Source organism: Rhinoderma darwinii, chromosome 12 (assembly GCF_050947455.1).
Source record: "Rhinoderma darwinii isolate aRhiDar2 chromosome 12, aRhiDar2.hap1, whole genome shotgun sequence".
Lineage (NCBI taxonomy): Eukaryota > Metazoa > Chordata > Amphibia > Anura > Rhinodermatidae > Rhinoderma > Rhinoderma darwinii.
This window is the reverse complement of record NC_134698.1, coordinates 47,927,845-47,947,531: the sequence shown is the minus strand read 5'-3', so window position 1 is coordinate 47,947,531 and position 19,687 is coordinate 47,927,845.

Genomic DNA, 19,687 nt, shown 5'->3' with positions numbered 1-19,687 from the left:
TACGTTATAAAGGACTGTATAATATAAGGGTCTCTATACGTTATAAAGGACAGTGTATAATATAAGGGTCTCTATACGTTATAAAGGACAGTGTATAATATAAGGGTCTCGATAAGTTATAAAGGACAGTGTATAATATAAGGGTCTCTATACGTTATAAAGGACAGTGTATAATATAAGGGTCTCGTCTCTACGTTATAAAGGACAGTGTATAATATAAGGGTCTCTCGTCTCTATACGTTATAAAGGACAGTGTTTAATATAAGGGTCTCTATACTTTATTAAGGACAGTATTTAATATAAGGGTCTCTATACGTTATAAAGGACAGTGTTTAATATAAGGGTTTCTATACGTTATAAAGAACAGTGTATAATATAAGGGTCTCTATACGTTATAAAGGACAGTGTATAATATAAGGGTCTCTATACGTTATAAAGGACAGTGTATAATATAAGGGTCTCTATACGTTATAAAGGACAGTGTATAATATAAGAGTCTATACATTATAAAGGACTGTATAATATAAGGATCTCTATACGTTATAAAGGACAGTGTATAATATAAGGGTCTATACTCTATAACGGACAGTGTTTAATATAAGGGTCTGTATACGTTATAAAGGACAGTGTTTAATATAAGGGTCTCTATACGTTATAAAGGACAGTGTATAATATAAGGGTCTATACGCTATAACGGACAGTGTTTAATATAAGGGTCTCTATACGTTATAAAGGACAGTGTTTAATATAAGGGTCTCTATATGTTATAAAGGACAGTGTTTAATATAAGTGTCTCTATACGTTATAAAGGACAGTGTATAATATAAGGGTCTATACGTTATAAAGGACAGTGTTTAATATAAGGGTCTCTATACGTTATAAAGGACAGTGTTTAATATAAGGGTCTCTATACGTGATAAAGGACAGTGTATGATATAACGGTCTCTATACATTATAAAGGACTGTATAATATAAGGGTCTATACGGGACAAAAGACAGTGTATAATATAGGGGTCTATACATTTTAAAGGACAGTGTATAATATAAGGGTCTCTATACGTTATAAAGGACAGTGTTTAATATAAGGGTCTCTATACGTTATAAAGGACAGTGTATAATATAAGGGTATATACGTTATAAAGGACAATGTATAATATAAGGGTCTCTTGTCTCTATACATTATAACGGACAGTGTATAATATAAGGGTCTCGTCGCTACGTTATAAAGGACAGTGTTTAATATAAGGGTCTCTATACGTTATAAAGGACAGTGTATAATGTAAGGGTATATACGTTATAAAGGACAGTGTATAATATAAGGGTCTCTCGTCTCTATATGTTATAAAGGACAGTGTATAATATAAGGGTCTCGTCTCTACGTTATAAAGGACAGTGTATAATATAAGGGTCTCTCGTCTCTATACGTTATAAAGGACAGTGTATAATATCAGGGTCTATACGCTATAACGGACAGTGTTTAATATAAGGGTCTCTATACGTTATAAAGAACAGTGTTTAATAATGGTCTCTATACGTTATAAAGGACAGTGTATAATATAAGGGTCTATACGCTATAACGGACAGTGTTTAATATAAGGGTCTCTATACGTTATAAAGGACAGTGTTTAATATAAGGGTCTCTATATGTTATAAAGGACAGTGTTTAATATAAGTGTCTCTATACGTTATAAAGGACAGTGTATAATATAAGGGTCTATACGTTATAAAGGACAGTGTTTAATATAAGGGTCTCTATACGTTATAAAGGGCAGTGTATAATATAAGGGTCTATACGTGATAAAGGACAGTGTATGATATAACGGTCTCTATACATTATAAAGGACTGTATAATATAAGGGTCTATACGGGACAAAAGACAGTGTATAATATAGGGGTCTATACATTATAAAGGACAGTGTATAATATAAGGGTCTCTATACGTTATAAAGGACAGTGTTTAATATAAGGGTCTCTATACGTTATAAAGGACAGTGTATAATATAAGGGTCTCTTGTCTCTATACGTTATAACGGACAGTGTATAATATAAGGGTCTCGTCGCTACGTTATAAAGGACAGTGTATAATATAAGGGTCTCTATACGTTATAAAGGACAGTGTTTAATATAAGGGTCTCTATACGTTATAAAGGACAGTGTATAATGTAAGGGTATATACGTTATAAAGGACAGTGTATAATATAAGGGTCTCTCGTCTCTATATGTTATAAAGGACAGTGTATAATATAAGGGTCTCGTCTCTACGTTATAAAGGACAGTGTATAATATAAGGGTCTCGTCTCTACGTTATAAAGGACAGTGTATAATATAAGGGTCTCTCGTCTCTATACGATATAAAGGACAGTGTTTAATATAAGGGTCTCTATACGTTATAAAGGACAGTGTATAATATAAGGGTCTCTATACGTTATAAAGGACAATGTATAATATAAGGGTATATACGTTATCAAGGACAGTGTATAATATAAGGGTCTCTCGTCTCTATATGTTATAAAGGACAGTGTATAATATAAGGGTCTCGTCTCTACGTTATAAAGGACAGTGTATAATATAAGGGTCTCGTCTCTACGTTATAAAGGACAGTGTATAATATAAGGGTCTCTCGTCTCTATACGTTATAAAGGACAGTGTTTAATATAAGGGTCTCTATACGTTATAAAGGACAGTGTTTAATATTAGGGTCTCTATACGTTATAAAGGACAGTGTATAATATAAGGGTCTATACGCTATAACGGACAGTGTTTAATATAAGGGTCTCTATACGTTATAAAGGACAGTGTATAATATAAGGGTCTCTATACGTTATAAAGGACAATGTATAATATAAGGGTACATACGTTATCAAGGACAGTGTATAATATAAGGGTCTCTCGTCTCTATATGTTATAAAGGACAGTGTATAATATAAGGGTCTCGTCTCTACGTTATAAAGGACAGTGTATAATATAAGGGTCTCGTCTCTACGTTATAAAGGACAGTGTATAATATAAGGGTCTCTCGTCTCTATACGTTATAAAGGACAGTGTTTAATATAAGGGTCTATACGCTATAACGGACAGTGTTTAATATAAGGGTCTCTATACGTTCTAAAGGACAGTGTTTAATATAAGGGTCTCTATATGTTATAAAGGACAGTGTTTAATATAAGTGTCTCTATACGTTATAAAGTACAGTGTATAATATAAGGGTCTATACGTTATAAAGGACATTGTTTAATATAAGGGTCTGTATACGTTATAAAGGACAGTGTATAATATAAGGGTCTATACGTGATAAAGGCCAGTGTATAATATAACGGTCTCTATACATTATAAAGGACTGTATAATATAAGGGTCTATACGGGACAAAAGACAGTGTATAATATAGGGGTCTATACATTATAAAGGACAGTGTATAATATAAGGGCCTCTATACGTTATAAAGGACAGTGTATAATATAAGGGTCTCGTCTCTACGTTATAAAGGACAGTGTATAATATAAGGGTCTCGTCTCTACGTTATAAAGGACAGTGTATAATATAAGGGTCTCTCGTCTCTATACGTTATAAAGGACAGTGTTTAATATAAGGGTCTCTATACGTTATAAAGGACAGTGTTTAATATTAGGGTCTCTATACGTTATAAAGGACAGTGTATAATATAAGGGTCTATACGCTATAACGGACAGTGTTTAATATAAGGGTCTCTATACGTTATAAAGAACAGTGTTTAATATAAGGGTCTCTATACGTTATAAAGGACAGTGTATAATATAAGGGTCTCTATACGTTATAAAGGACAGTGTATAATATAAGGGTCTCTATACGTTATAAAGGACAGTGTATAATATAAGGGTCTATACGTTATAAAGGACTGTATAATATAAGGGTCTCTATACGTTATAAAGTACAGTGTATAATATAAGGGTCTCTATACGTTATAAAGTACAGTGTATAATATAAGGGTCTCTATACGTTATAAAGTACAGTGTATAATATAAGGGTCTCTATACGTTATAAAGGACAGTGTTTAATATAAGGGTCTCTATACATTATAAAGGACAGTGTATAATATAAGGGTATATACGTTATAAAGGACAGTGTATAATATAAGGGTCTCGTCTCTACGTTATAAAGGACAGTGTATAATATAATGGTCTCGTCTCTACGTTATAAAGGACAGTGTATAATATAAGGGTCTCGTCTCTACGTTATAAATGACAGTGTATAATATAAGGGTCTCTCGTCTCTATACGTTATAAAGGACAGTGTTTAATATAAGGGTCTCTATATGTTATAAAGGACAGTGTTTAATATAAGGGTCTCTATACGTTATAAAGGACAGTGTATAATATAAGGGTCTATACGCTATAATGGACAGGGTTTAATATAAGGGTCTCTATACGTTATAAAGGACAGTGTTTAATATAAGGGTCTCTATACGTTATAAAGGACAGTGTATAATATAAGGGTCTATACGATATAACGGACAGTGTTTAATATAAGGGTCTCTATACGTTCTAAAGGACAGTGTTTAATATAAGGGTCTCTATATGTTATAAAGGACAGTGTTTAATATAAGTGTCTCTATACGTTATAAAGTACAGTGTATAATATAAGGGTCTATACGTTATAAAGGACAGTGTATAATATAAGGGTCTATACGTGATAAAGGCCAGTGTATAATATAACGGTCTCTATACATTATAAAGGACTGTATAATATAAGGGTCTATATGGGACAAAAGACAGTGTATAATATAGGGGTCTATACATTATAAAGGACAGTGTATAATATAAGGGCCTCTATACGTTATAAAGGACAGTGTATAATATAAGGGTATATACACAGTATAAAGCACAGTGTATAATATAAGGGTCTCTATACATTATAAAGGACAGCGTACAATATAAGGGTCACTATATGTTATAAAGGACAGTGTATAATATAAGGGTCTATACGTTATAAAGGACTGTATAATATAAGGGTCTCTATACGTTATAAAGGACTATAATATAAGGGTCTCTATACGTTATAAAGGACCGTGTATAATATAAGGGTATATACGTTATAAAGGACAGTGTATAATATAAGGGTCTCTATACGTTATAAAGGACAGTGTATAATATAAGGGTCTATAGGTCATAAAGGACGGTGTATAACATAAGGGTCTCTATACGTTATAAAGGACGGTGAATAATATAAGTGTCTATACATTATAAAGGACAGTGTATAATATAAGTGTCTCTATACATTATAAAGGACAGTGTATAATATAAGGGTCTCTATACGTTATAAAGGACAGTGTATAATATAAGGGTCTATACGTTATAAAGGACAGTGTATAATATAAGGGTAACAATACGTTATAAAGGACGGTGTATAATATAAGGGTCTATACATTATAAAGGACAGTGTATAATATAAGTGTCTCTATACATTATAAAGGACAGTATAATATAAGGGTCTCTATACGTTATAAAGGACTATATAATATAAGGGTCTATATATTATAAAGGACAGTGTACAATATAAGGGTCCCTATACGTTATAAAGGACAATGTGCATTATAAAGGATTGTGTTACCAAAATAGTAACTCTTAGTATAGTTCTGCGCTAGTATTTCCGTTATTCTGTTCCGCTATTGGAACAGAATAATGAAAATAATGGAAGCGCCAGATCCGTCAAACGACGTACACCAACGGTGCCCAATGGAATGCATTGACTTTAATAGATAGTTGGTTTTCCGTCATTTTGCAGCATGCAGCGCAAGTTTGTCCAGCAAATATGATGGAATCTGCGTACCCAACGTGACAGTACGCTCAGACCATGGACCCCGCTGGTTAATCCAAGACCATGATGACGTCACAAGAGATGCAGGCGGATATGCAAGACCTCCGGTCTCAACAGGACCAACTCCTCCAGACCTTGAACATTATTGCACGTCGGCTGGAGGTGCAAGCTGCCGATCCTCCTACTACACCTCCTGGCAGTACTGATCCTCTGACTACACCTCTTGGTGGTGCTAATCCCCGATTTTCTTTGCCACATCCTGACCGCTATGATGGAGACGCAAGGACCTGCCGTGGATTTTTGAACCAGTGCCAGATCCACTTTAGCCTGTCTGCAAGGGCATTTTCGTCTGATGGCGCAAGGGTCGCTTTCATCATCTCTCTCCTCACTGGCAGGGCCCTTGCATGGGCGAATCCTATCTGGGAGAGACAAGGATCAGAGACCCGTGACTTCCAGGAGTTCCTCCAGACATTTCACACGTTGTTTGAGGAGCCTGGACGACTCTCGTCTGCAGTCGCCTCCTTGCTGAACCTACGCCAGAGAGACACCTCCGTGGGCGAGTACGCCATCAACTTCTGCACCCTGGTGGGAGAACTGTTGTGGAACAATGAGGCCCTCGTGGCTACATTCTGTCAGGGACTTTTTCCTAAGATTAAGGACGAGCTTGCCGCCCGAGATCTATTGTCTACCCTGGATGACCTCATCCTTCTGGCCACCCGGATTGATATAAGGATCCGAGAACGGCTCCAAGAAGCTGGTTGGAAGAAAGTACTCCCTAGTCTGGTCCCTACTTTGCAGCAACCCCTCCTGTCCTCAGATGCCGAGCCTCCTCAGGAGTCTGTGAGGACAGACCAGTTTAACCCCTTAATGACCGCCGATTAGAATAAAATAAACAGAGCAGGGAGCCATCAAATCTCACTGCTCTCAGCTGCCAGAGGTAGCTGAGAGCTGGGGGCGTCCCTGCTCGACTGGGTGAGATCGATATTAGTATCGATCTCACCCATTTAACCCCTCAGATGCGGTGCTGAATAGCGTGCACCGCATCTGAGTGGTTTTGGAGAGAGGGAGGGAGCTCCCTCTCATCCCACCGACACCCGGCGATAAGATCGCGTCTCCGATGGCAGCCGGGGCCTAATAAAGGCTCCCAGGTCTGCCCGTAGTAAATGCCTGCTAGGTCATACCGGAGGCATGTCCTATCAGATGCCTATCCATTTTAAACGGACAGGCAGTAATACACTGCAATACGAAGTATTGGAGTCTTTTATAAGAGCGATCGGAGGATCGCATAGTGAAGTCCTCTAGTGGGACTAGTATAAAAGTAAAAAAAAGTTGAATAAAGTTAATTAAAAAAAATGTGAAATTAAAAACCCACTTTTTCCCCTTACAAACTGCTTTACTATTAAAAAAACCACAATAGAGCAAAAAAGTTACACATATTTGGTATCGCCGCGACCGTAACGAACCCGACTATAAAGCTTTTACATAATTTAACCCACACGGTGAACGCCATAAATAATAAAATAAAAAAACAATGGAAAAATTGCTGTTTTCTGTTAATCCTGATGTGATAAAAAGTGATCAAAAAGTCGCAACTACTCCTAAATGGTACCAATAAAAACGACAAGTTATCCCGCAAAAAAAAAGCCCTCATACTACTGCATCGGCGGAACAATAAAAAAGTTATGACTCTTCAAATATGGAGATGCAAGAAAAAATAATTTTGAAAAATAAGTGTTTTTACTGTGTAAGTAGTAAAACACACAAAATCTATACAAATTTGGTATCTTTGCAATCGTAACAACCCGTTGAATAAAGTTGTATTGTTATTTATACCACATGGTAAATGACGTCGATTTAGGGCGCAAAAAAAGAGTGGTGAAATTTCTGGTTTTCTTCTATCCACCCCCCAAAAAAGTTAATAAAAGTTAATGAATAAATTATATGTACCCCAAAATGGTGCTATTAAAAAGTACAACTTGTCCCGCAAAAAACAAGACCTTATACAGCTGTCTACGCAAAAATAAAAAATTGTCGAATGTGACAATGGAAGATGTAAAAAATGGCTTGGTCATTAGGGCTTAGAATGCAAGCAGGGGGAAGGGGTTAAGCTATCTACCCAGGAAAGACAAGACAGACGCATCTCAGGACTTTGTCTATATTGCGGCTTTGGAGGCCATCTTGTGCGTCTGTGTCCCCAAAAGCCCCAAAGCCTAGGATTGGTGGGAGAGACAGCCTTGGGTAAAGAAGGACTTTCGTCTAAATTGTCTATTCCTGAGACCATAGTGTCCGGCGAGATAACGCATCGGGTCTCTGCTTATCTGGAATCTGCATCCGCTGCTAATTTCATTCGTAGAGACCTGGTGGATCTTCTAGAATTGCACAGTACCCCTCTGGAGAGGCCGTTGATGGTTGCATCTGTAAATGGACTACCTCTGCCAGACCCAATTATAGCTGTGACCAAGCCGCTGAGGCTCCAAGTGGGAGCCCTCCACTCCAAGCTCCTCTCGTTCTTTGTCCTGCCCAAGGCCGTCAAACCCCTGCTGCTGGGTCTGCCTTGGCTCAGACTACATGCCCCAGTCCTGGACTGTAATTCTGGAGAGGTTCTCCAGTGGGGCTCCAAGTGTCTCAACCGTTACCTGGTACAGATTAGTTTGGCTCAACCTCCTCTGCCTCGGTCCTTGGCAGGATTGCCTGGTCATTATTCTGCATTTTCGGATGTCTTCAGCAAGAAAGGGGCAGAGACGCTGCCCCCACACCGGGCGTATGACTGTCCTATCAACCTAGTTCCTGGTGCTTCCCTTCCTCGTGGCAGGGTATATCCTCTCTCCTTGCCAGAGACTCTGTCCATGTCCGCCTATGTTAAGGAGAACTTGGAGAGGGGCTTCATACGGAAGTCTTCCTCCCCGGCAGGAGCCGGGTTTTTCTTCATCAAGAAAAAGTATGGTTCTCTGCGTCCTTGAATCGACTACCGGGGTCTCAACCAGATCACGGTGAAAAATAGGTATCCGTTGCCACTGATCTCTGAACTGTTTGATCGTATACGTGGTGCCAAGATTTTTTCTAAACTAGACCTGCGTGGGGCTCACAACTTAATCCGGATTTGCTGGGGTGACGAATGGAAGACCTCATTTAGCACCCTGTGACGGCCACTATGAATATCTAGTAATACCCTTCGGCCTGTGTAATGCTCCTGCGATCTTCCAGGAGATCGTTAATGACATCTTCTGCGACCTCCTCTATGTTTGTGTTGTGGTCTATCTTGATGATATCTTGATTTTTTTTCTCCAGATCCAATGACTCATCGGACACATGTCCGTCAAGTTTTGCTGCGGTTAAGGGAGAATCGCCTGTACGCCAAGTTGGATAAGTGCGTATTTGAGAAAGATGCTCTACACTTCCTGGGTTACATCATCTCGAATCAAGGTCTCAAGATGGATCCTGAAAAGGTAAAGTCCGTCCTGGATTGGCTACACCCTCAAGGCTTGAGGGCCATACGGCGCTTCCTGGGATTTGCCAATTTCTACAGACAGTTCATTCCAAACTTCTCCTCACTGATATCTCCTATCTCTAACCTCACCAAGAAAGGCATGAACGCCAAGGTGTGGACTCCAGAAGCAGAGTCCACATTTAATAGCCTGAAGAGTGCCTTCACGTCAGTTTCTATCCTCCATCATCCAGATGTTTCTCGACAGTTCTCGTTGGAGGTGGACACCTCCTCTGTCGGTGCTGGTGCACTCCTGTTCCAGAGAGGTTCCAAGGGCAAGTCAATGGTATGTAGCTATTACTCTAAGCTCTTCTCTTCCGCAGAACGCAACTACTCGATTGGGGATCAGGAGTTACTGGCCATCAAATTGGCTCTGGAGGAGTGGAGACATCTATTAGAGGGCGCAGTTCATCCCATCTTGATATTTACAGACCACAAGAACCTCACTTATCACCAGACGGCCCAACGACTGAATCCTCGTCAGGCCAGGTGGTCGCTGTTCTTTGCCCGGTTCCAGTTTGAGCTCCACTACCGTCCGGCCAACAAGAATGTGAGGGCCGATGCCTTGTCCAGGTCATTCGAGACAGAGGACACTATGGAGTCTCCACAGAGTATCATTAACCCATCCTGCATCATCCCTGTCAACCCTTGGTACTGGAAGAAAATATAGATATAGTTGGTGTTGCTGAAACATGGCTGGACTCTTCACATGACTGGGCTGTAAATCTACAGGGTTTTACACTGTTTCGGAAAGACAGGACAAATAGGAAAGGTGGTGGTGTATGTCTGCACGTGAGAAATGATATGAAGGCAAGTGTGAAAGAGACAATAGTGGGTGAAGATTGTGAGGAGGTTGAAAGCTTGTGGGTGGAATTACAAAGGGAGGTAAACACTGAAAAAATTACTTTTGGTGTAATCTATAGACCCCCCAATATAACTGAGGAGATGGAGGGTCAGCTATATAAACAGATGGAGCGGGCTGCACAGGCGGGTACTGTAGTTATAATGGGAGATTTTAATTTCCGGGATATTAATTGGTGTCATGGTTCGGCTTCAACTGCAAAGGGGAGACATTTCCTCAACCTGTTGCAGGAAAATTTTATGGGCCAGTTTGTGGAAGACCCAACTAGAGGTGAAGCTCTGTTGGATCTGGTCATTTCTAATAATGCAGAGCTTGTTGGGAACGTCAATGTTCGTGAAAACCTCGGTAACAGTGATCACAATATAGTTACATTTTACCTATACTGTAAAAAACAAACGCAGGCTGGGAGGGCAAAAACATTTAATTTTAAGAAAGCCAATTTCCCCAGGATGAAGGCTGCAATTCAGGATATAGACTGGGAAGAACTAATGTCAAATAATGGGACAAATGATAAATGGGAGATTTTCAAATCTACTTTGGGTTATTATAGTGCAAAATGTATTCCTATAGGTAACAAGTATAAACGACTAAAATTAAATCCCACATGGCTTACACCTTCTGTGAAAGGGGCAATACATGACAAAAAAAGGGCATTTAAAAAATACAAATCTGAGGGTACAGCTGTAGCCTTTGTAAAATATAAAGAGCTTAATAAAATCTGTAAAAATGTAATAAAATTAGCAAAAATACAAAACGAAAGGCAGGTGGCCAAGGATAGTAAAACAAATCCCATAAAAAAAATTCTTCAAGTATATAAATGCTAAAAAGCCAAGGTCTGAACATGTAGGACCCCTAGATAGTGGTAATGGGGAGTTGGTCACAGGGGATCAAGAGAAGGCAGAGTTACTAAATGGGTTCTTTAGCTCTGTATATACAACAGAAGAAAGAGCAGCCGATGTAGCCGGTGCCAGTGCTGTTAATACATCAGTTGATATAATGAATTGGATGAATGTAGATATGGTCCAAGCTAAATTAAATAAAACAAATGTGCACAAGGCCCCGGTACCAGATGGGATACACCCTAGAGTTCTTAAGGAGCTTAGTTCAGTTATTTCTGTCCCCCTTTTCATAATATTCAGAGAATCTCTAGTGACTGGTATAGTGCCAAGGGACTGGCGCAGGGCAAATGTGGTGCCTATTTTCAAAAAGGGCTCTAGGTCTTCCCCGGGTAATTATAGACCAGTAAGCTTAACATCGATCGTGGGGAAAATGTTTGAGGGGCTATTGAGGGACTATATACAGGATTATGTGACAATAAATAGCATTATAAGTGACAGCCAGCACGGTTCTACTAAGGACAGAAGTTGTCAAACTAACCTAATCTGTTTTTATGAAGAGGTGAGCAGAAGCCTAGACAGAGTGGCCGCTGTGGATTTAGTGTTTTTGGACTTTGCAAAGGCATTTGACACTGTCCCTCATAGACGTCTAATGGGTAAATTAAGGACTATAGGTTTAGAAAATATAGTTTGTAATTGGATTGAGAATTGGCTCAAGGACCGAATCCAGAGAGTTGTGGTCAATGATTCCTACTCTGAATGGTCCCCGGTTATAAGTGGTGTACCCCAGGGTTCAGTGCTGGGACCACTATTTTTCAACTTATTTATTAATGATATCGAGGTTGGGATTAATAGCACTATTTCTATTTTTGCAGATGACACCAAGCTATGTAATATAGTTCAGTCTATGGAAGATGTTCATGAATTACAAGCGGATTTAAACTAACTGAGTGTTTGGGCATCCACTTGGCAGATGAAGTTTAATGTAGATAAATGTAAAGTTATGCATCTGGGTACGAACAACCTGCATGCATCATATGTCCTAGGGGGAGCTACACTGGGGGAGTCACTTGTTGAGAAGGATCTGGGTGTACTTGTAAATCATAAACTAAATAACAGCATGCAATGTCAATCAGCTGCTTCAAAGGCCAGCAGGAAATTGTCGTGTATTAAAAGAGGCATGGACTCGCGGGACAGGGATGTAATATTGCCACTTTACAAAGCATTAGTGAGGCCTCATCTAGAACATGCAGTTCATTTCTGGGCTCCAGTTCATAGAAAGGATGCCCTGGAGTTGGAAAAAATACAAAGAAGAGCAACGAAGCTAATTAGGGGCATGGAGAATTTAAGTTATGAGGAAAGATTAAAAGAATTAAACCTATTTAGCCTTGAAAAAAGACGACTAAGGGGGGACATGATTAATTTATATAAATTTATTAATGGCACATACAAAAAATATGGTGAAATCCTGTTCCATGTAAAACACCCTCAAAAAACAAGGGGGCACTCCCTCTGTCTGGAAAAAGAAAGGTTCAACCTGCAAAGGCGACAAGCCTTCTTTACTGTGAGAACTGTGAATCTATGGAATAGCCTACCGCAGGAGCTGTTCACAGCAGGGACAGTAGATGGCTTTAAAAAAGGGTTAGATAATTTCCTAGAACAAAAATATATTGGCTCCTATGTGTAGAAATTTTTTACTTCCCTTTTCCCGTCCCTTGGTTGAACTTGATGGACATGTGTCTTTTTTCAGCCGTACTAACTATGTAACCCTCTGCAAGTTAGAGACTTTCACCCTGGGAGGACTTTTGTGTGCCTGGTGGACAGAAGAAGAATCCTCCACTGGGGACACAGTTCCAAATTGGCAGGTCACGCGGGCGCCCGTAAGACCCGAGACCTGATTGCTTGTCAGTTCTTGTGGCCCACGGTGCCCAAAGACATCACTGACTTTGTCTCCTCATGCATGGTGTTGCGCAGCAAATAAGGTTGCCCACTCCAAACCGGCAGGCCTGCACCAGCCGTTGTCTGTGTCCGATGCCCCCTGGCAGCATATTGCTATGGACTTTGTTACGGACCTGCCGCTCTCTGCTGGTTGCAGTACGGTCTGGGTGGTGGTGGACCGATTCTCCAAAATGGCTCATTTAGTTCCACTGACCGGCCTACCGTCCGCTTCCCGACTGGCCAATCTCTTCGTCCAACAAATCTTCTGTCTGCAAGACTTGCCTCTACATATTGTGTCGGATCAGGGGGTTCAGTTCACCTCTAAGTTCTGGAGAGCCCTCTGTGTACTCCTCGGTGTGAAGTTGGACTTTTCCTCTGCCTGCCATCCCCAGTCCAATGGTCTGGTCGAGAGAATAAACCAGATTATAGAGCACTACCTATGACACTTTATTTACAGGCAGCATGATGACTGGGTGCAGCTGCTTCCTTGTGATGAGTTTTCCTACAACAACCACACTAGTGAGTCCACCGCTAAGAGTCCATTCTTCATTGTCTAAGGCAACACCCTCGTATACCTCTTCATGTTTCCACTACGTCCCAGGTGCCTGCAGCTAACTGCATTCAGGGACTTTCTACAGATCTGGCAGCAGACTCGATCTTCTACTCTGCTGGCGGTCGACCACATGAAGAGAAAGGCAGACACAAGAAGACGAGAGCCTCCCCAGTTCCTTCCAGGTACTAAGGTCTGGCTGTCCTCTAGGAATATCCGGCTGAGGGTGCCATCGTACATATTTGCTCCCAGGTTCATTGGACCGTTTGAGATTTTGCAACAAATCGACCCAGTCTCCTACAAGCTTCGGCTGCCTCTTACCCTCAAGATCCCCAACTCCTTCCATATCTCCCTTCTGAAGCCGGTGATCTTGAACCGCTACTCCAAGACTTCCACTCCTGCAGTGGCTCCCAGCGGTTCATCAGAGACTTTTGAGGTTAAGGAGATCCTGGACACTAAAAAAGTAAGAAACTTTTATTTAGTAGATTGGAAGGGGTTTGGTCCAGAAGAGAGGTCCTGGGAGCCAGAAGAGAATCTCAATGCTTCTTTCCTCATTAAGAGTTTTCTCTCTTGCTCTGGTCCCAAAAGGAGGGGGCATAAGAGGGGGGATACTGTAACGTCCATGGTCGCTGACCACTAACTCCTTCCATCCAGTCGACGCCCTTCTCTCCAGAGATGTCTGCACATGGGGCCGTCCTGTTCCACAGTTACCACCAGGGTGCGCTCTCGAGCTCAGTCCAGACTTAAGGAGCCAAAGCACACACAGGTGGGAGATTGGGGTGATTGCTCCCAGAGAACCCTGCACTATAAGAAGGTCTGTGCCCCTCCCTGCAATGCCTGAGCATTGTTGTCGTACTCTAGTCTGTCTTAGCAAATGGTCTCCTAGTTTTTCCCAGTTCCCAGTGTTTCCCATTCCTGCTACCTGTAACCTGTATCCTGTGCTATCCTGGTCAAGTACCATGTTGAGCTGAAGTCGTGCTGTGCTGTATACCACGCCTGGAGCCTGCCTGCTGCCTAGTCCCAGCCGAGCCTGTCTTGCTACTGTCTGAGCTACCACAGGTACACTATACGAACTATAGACTGTGACCTGTGTCCTGTTGGCCAGCTGCCATGCTGTCAAGGCGGTACGGTCCAGAGGGTTTACGTACCCAATGTGACACTGATCCAACACGTGACAATGCAATAACTTACAGTTAGGTCCAGAATTATTTGGGCAGTGACGCAAGTTTTGCCATTTTAGCTGTTTACCAAAACATATTGAATATACAGTTATATAATCAATATGGGCTTAAAGTGCAGACTCTCGGCTTTAATTTGAGGGTGTTCACATTCTATTTTGAGGAAGTGTGTAGAAATTACAGCTCTTTAATATGTAGCTGCCTCTTTTTCCAGGGACCAAAGGTAATTGGACAATTATCTCAAAAGCTATTTAATGGGCTGCATGGGCTATTCCCTCGTTAATCCACCATCAATTAAGCCAGTAAAAGGTCTGGAGTTGATTCCAGGTGTGGCATTTGCATTTGGAGGCTGTTGCTGTGAACCCACAATATGAGGTCAAAGGAGCTCTCAATGGAAGTGAAACAGACAATCGGTAGGCTGAAAAAAATGAAGAAATCCATCAGACAGATAGCACAAATGTTAGGAGTGGCCAAATCAACAGTTTGGTACATTCTTGAAAAATAAAAAAGGGCACACTGGTGACCTTGTGTACTCCAAAAGGCCGGGACGTCCACAGAAGACAACAGTGGTGGATGATCGCAGAATCCTTTCCATGGTGAAAAACCCCTTCACAGCATCTACCCATGTAAAGAACACTCCCCTGGAAGTAGGAGTATCAGTATCTAAGTGTACCATAAAGAGAAGACTTCATGAGAGCAAATACAGAGGGTTCACCACAAGGTGCAAACCATTAATCAGCCTCAAAAATAGAAAGGCCAGATTAGACTTTGCCAAACAACCTTTAAAGAAACCAGCCCAGTTCTGGAACAGCATTTATTGGACAGATGAAACTAAGATCAACCTGTACCAGAATTATGGGAGGAAGAAAGTATGGAGAAGGCTTGGGACAGCTCAGGATCCAAAGCACACCATACCCTCTGTAAAACATGGTGGAGGAAGTGTGATGGCATGGGCATGCATGGCTGCCAAAGGCACTGGGTCACTAGTGTTTATTGATGATCAATGATCCCTCTAAGTCTTGGCAGCTCCTGAGCGGGGCAGTTAGGGAGCAGGGCAAGTCTCGATCAATGGTGGGCGATCTGATGACCAAAGTAATACCCTTAGTAAACGCTAATATAGTGTACTAAATAAGAGAATAAGAAAACTTATTTTAAATTAGTTTTAATTACTTTTTTAAATACTATAATATTACAAGTCCACCTGTATAAATACACAGTTAAACACCAATTATAGGCATCAATAAAAAAATCACTCATTGCACCACTGTCCCTATATATAGCGCCACACAGACCCCTGTAGATAGTGCCACACAGATCCCCTGTAGATAGTGCCACACAGACCCCCTGTAGATAGTGCCACACAGACCCCCTGTAGATAGTTTTTTCCCCCCTTTAGATAGCACCACACACAGCCGCCCCCTATAGCATCACACAGACCCCTGTAGATAGCACCACACAGACCCCCTTTAGATACTGCCACACAAACCCCCCTGTAGATACTGCCACACAGACCCCCCTTTAGATAATGCCACACAGACCCCCCTGTAGATATTGCCACACAGACCCCCCCTGTTGATAGTGCCACACAGACCCCCCTGTAGATAGTGCCACACAGACCCCCCTGTAGATAGTGCCACACACAGCCCCCTTGTATATATAGAGCCGCAGAGCCCCCTTGTATATAGTGCCACACAGCAATCCCCCCTTGTATATAGTGCTACACAGCCCCCCTTCCCTTGTATATAGTGCTACACAGCCCCCCTGGCCCTTGTATATAGTGCTACATAGCCCCCTTCCTCCCCTTGTATATCGTGCTACACAGCCGCCCTCCTCCCCTTGTATATTGTGCTACACAGCCCCCCTCCCCTTGTATATTGTGCTACACAGCCCCCCTCCCCTTGTATATCGTGCTACACAGCCGTCCTCTCGCCTTGTATATAGTGCTACACAGCCCCCTCCCCTTGTATATATTGCTACACAGACCCCTCCCCCCCTTGTGTATATAGTGCTACACATCCCCCTCCTCCCCTTGTGTATAAAGCGCTGTACAGCCCCACCTCCCCTTGAATATTGTGCTACACAGCCCCTCCTCCCCTTGTATATCGTGCTACACAGCCGCCCTCTCGCCTTGTATATAGTGCTACACAGCCCCCTCAACTTGTATATAGTGCTACACAGCCCCCCTCCTCCCCTTGTGTATATATTGCTACACAGCCCCCCTCCTCCCCTTGTGCATATAGTGCTACACATCCCCCTCCTCCCCTTGTGTATATAGCGCTGCGCAGCCCCCCTCCCCTTGTATATTGCGCTACATAGCCCCCCACCCCTTATATATAGCGCTAGACAGCAGTTCCTCTCTTTATATAGTGCTACACATCCCTCCTCCCCTTGTATATAGTGCTACACAGCCCCCCTCCTCCCCTTGTGTATATAGTGCTACACAGCCCCCCTCCCCTTGTATATAGTGCTACACAGCCCCCCTCCTCCCCTTGTATATAGTGATACACAGCGCCCCTCCTCCCCTTGTGTATATCGTGCTACACAGCCCACCCCCTTGTATATAGGGCTACAAAGCCCCCCCTCCTCCTCTTGTGTATATAGCATAGCTCCCAACCGTCCCGGATCCGGCGAGACAGTCCCGGTTTCTCACCGATGACCTGCCGTCCCGGGCGGTCTGCAAAATGTCCTGCTGGGCGCTGCAGCTGTATCAAAACAGCTGATCGCTGCTGACAGGCGTCCTGCATGGCAGACGACTGCAGCAGCGATCAGAAGAAGGCAGGAGTCTTGTGGTGGTGTTCTGACTGGGATCGATGCCGGCCCGGGAGTGGACCAGTCCAGTCACCTGACCTGTCATCTGACCTCACCGGCATCAACACCAGTGAGAACGCTGCTACAAGACCTCCTGCCTTCTTCTGACGGTGAGTGACGTCAAGCAGTAGGCTACCTCTACCACGCTCCGCTCTGGCGGCATTGTGGCACAAAGTATAAGGGGGTTGTGTGGCACTATGTACAAGGGGGGTGGGTGGTTGTGTGCCACTATGTACAAGGGGGTGGGTGGTTGTGTGGCGCTATGTACAAAAGGGGGCTGCGTTATCTACAGAGGGGCTGTGTGTGGAGCTATCTACAGAGGGGCTGTGTGTGGAGCTATCTACAGGGGGCTGTGTGTGGCGCTATGTACAGAGGGGCTGTGTGTGGAGCTATCTACAGAGGCACTGTGTGTGGAGCTATCTACAGGGGTGCTGTGTGTGGCGCTATCTACAGGGGGGCTGTGTGTGGCGCTATCTACAGGGGGGCTGTGTGTGGTGCTATCTACAGGGGGCTGTGTGTGGCGCTATCTACAGGGGGCTGTGTGTGTGGCACTATCTACAGGGGGGCTGTGTGTGGCGCTATCTACAGGGGGGCTGTGTGTGGCGCTATCTACAGGGGGACTGTGTGTAGAGCTATCTACAGGGGGCTGTGTTTGACGCTATCTACAGGCGGCTGTGTGTGGTTCTATCTACAGGGGGCTGTGTGTGGCACTATCTACAGGGGGGCTGTGTGAGGCGCTATCTACAGGGGGCTGTGTGTGGCGCTGTCTAGAGGGGGGCTGTGTGTGGAGATATCTACAGGGGGGCTGTGTGGTGCTATCTACAGGGGGCTGTGTGTGGTGCTATCTAGAGGGGGGCTGTGTGTGGAGCTATCTACAGCGGGGCTGTGTGGTGCTATCTACAGGGGTTCTGTGTGTGGAGCTATCTACAGGGGGGCTGAGTGTGGTGCTATCTACAGGGGGCTGTGTGGCTCTATCTACAGGGGGGCTGTGTGTGGAGCTATCTACAGGGGCTGTGTGTGGCGCTATCTAGAGGGGGGCTGTGTGTGGCGCTATCTACAGGGGGGCTGTGTGTGGAGCTATCTACAGGGGCTGTGTGTGGCGCTATCTACAGGGGGCAGTGTTTGGAGCTATCTACAGGAGGGCTGTGTGTGGCGCTATGTACAGGGGGCTGTGTGTGGAGCGATCTACAAGGGGGCTCTGGTGGATGATTTTTCCATTGACCAGTAGCAGAGTTACACAACTGGAAAAAAAAATCCCCATCATGTAACTCTGCTACCTGTCAATTGAAAAGTCATCAACCACAGGGTCTCCCTCTTGACTTTCATTGTTCTCAGCCTTTTGGTTTGTCCTGAAGCTGCTGCTGCCGTGATGAGCAAATGTTATACCCAAGTTAGGAAAAGTAACATGAAGACGATATAACCTGATCCATAATATTGGTGATATCAATAGTTTTTTTTTGTAAGTCTAGAGATCCGCAGTGAGAATATGATCTTGTTATTTGAAGAAGGATCTGGCCGTGATTTGATGTGTTGATGCGGGATATTGGTCGTCGTTAGGGGCGTGGCTTAAAAATGTCCCACTTTTCCGAATTCAAAAGTTGGGAGGTATGTATATAGGGTTACACAGCCCCCCTCCTCCCCTTGGGTATATAGTGTTACACAGCCCCCCTCCTCCCCTTGTGTATATAGTGTTACCCGGCCCTCTCTCCTTGTGTATATAGTGCTACACAGCCCCCTCCTCCCCTTGTGTATATAGGGTTACACAGCCCCCCTCCTCCCTTGTGTATATAGTGCTTAGGGATGCACGATGCATCGAACCTTCGATACTGTTTCGAAACTGTGCATCCCCAAACGGTTCAATACCATTATTTCATGTATTTCGATACTTAGCTGTGCGGCTGAACAGCTCAGTATTGTAACACATGAATGTATGAGAGCGGGGCTTCGGCTGTGTAATACAGCCATTGCCTCGCTCCGGAGTCCTGACAAGTGCGCGCTGTCGGGATGATGTGATGCGGCCAGCACTGCACTAATGAGCGGCGGCACTGAAGACCGAACACGTTTTTACGGAATTCACTGTGCAATTAAAACAACATGTTAACTTTATTCTGTGGGTCAATACGACTACGACGATACCAAATATGTATAGTTTTTTCTATATTTTACTACTTTTACAAGTAAAAACCTAAGTGTAAAAAAGAACATTTATTTTGTGTCGCCAAATTCCATGGGCCATAACT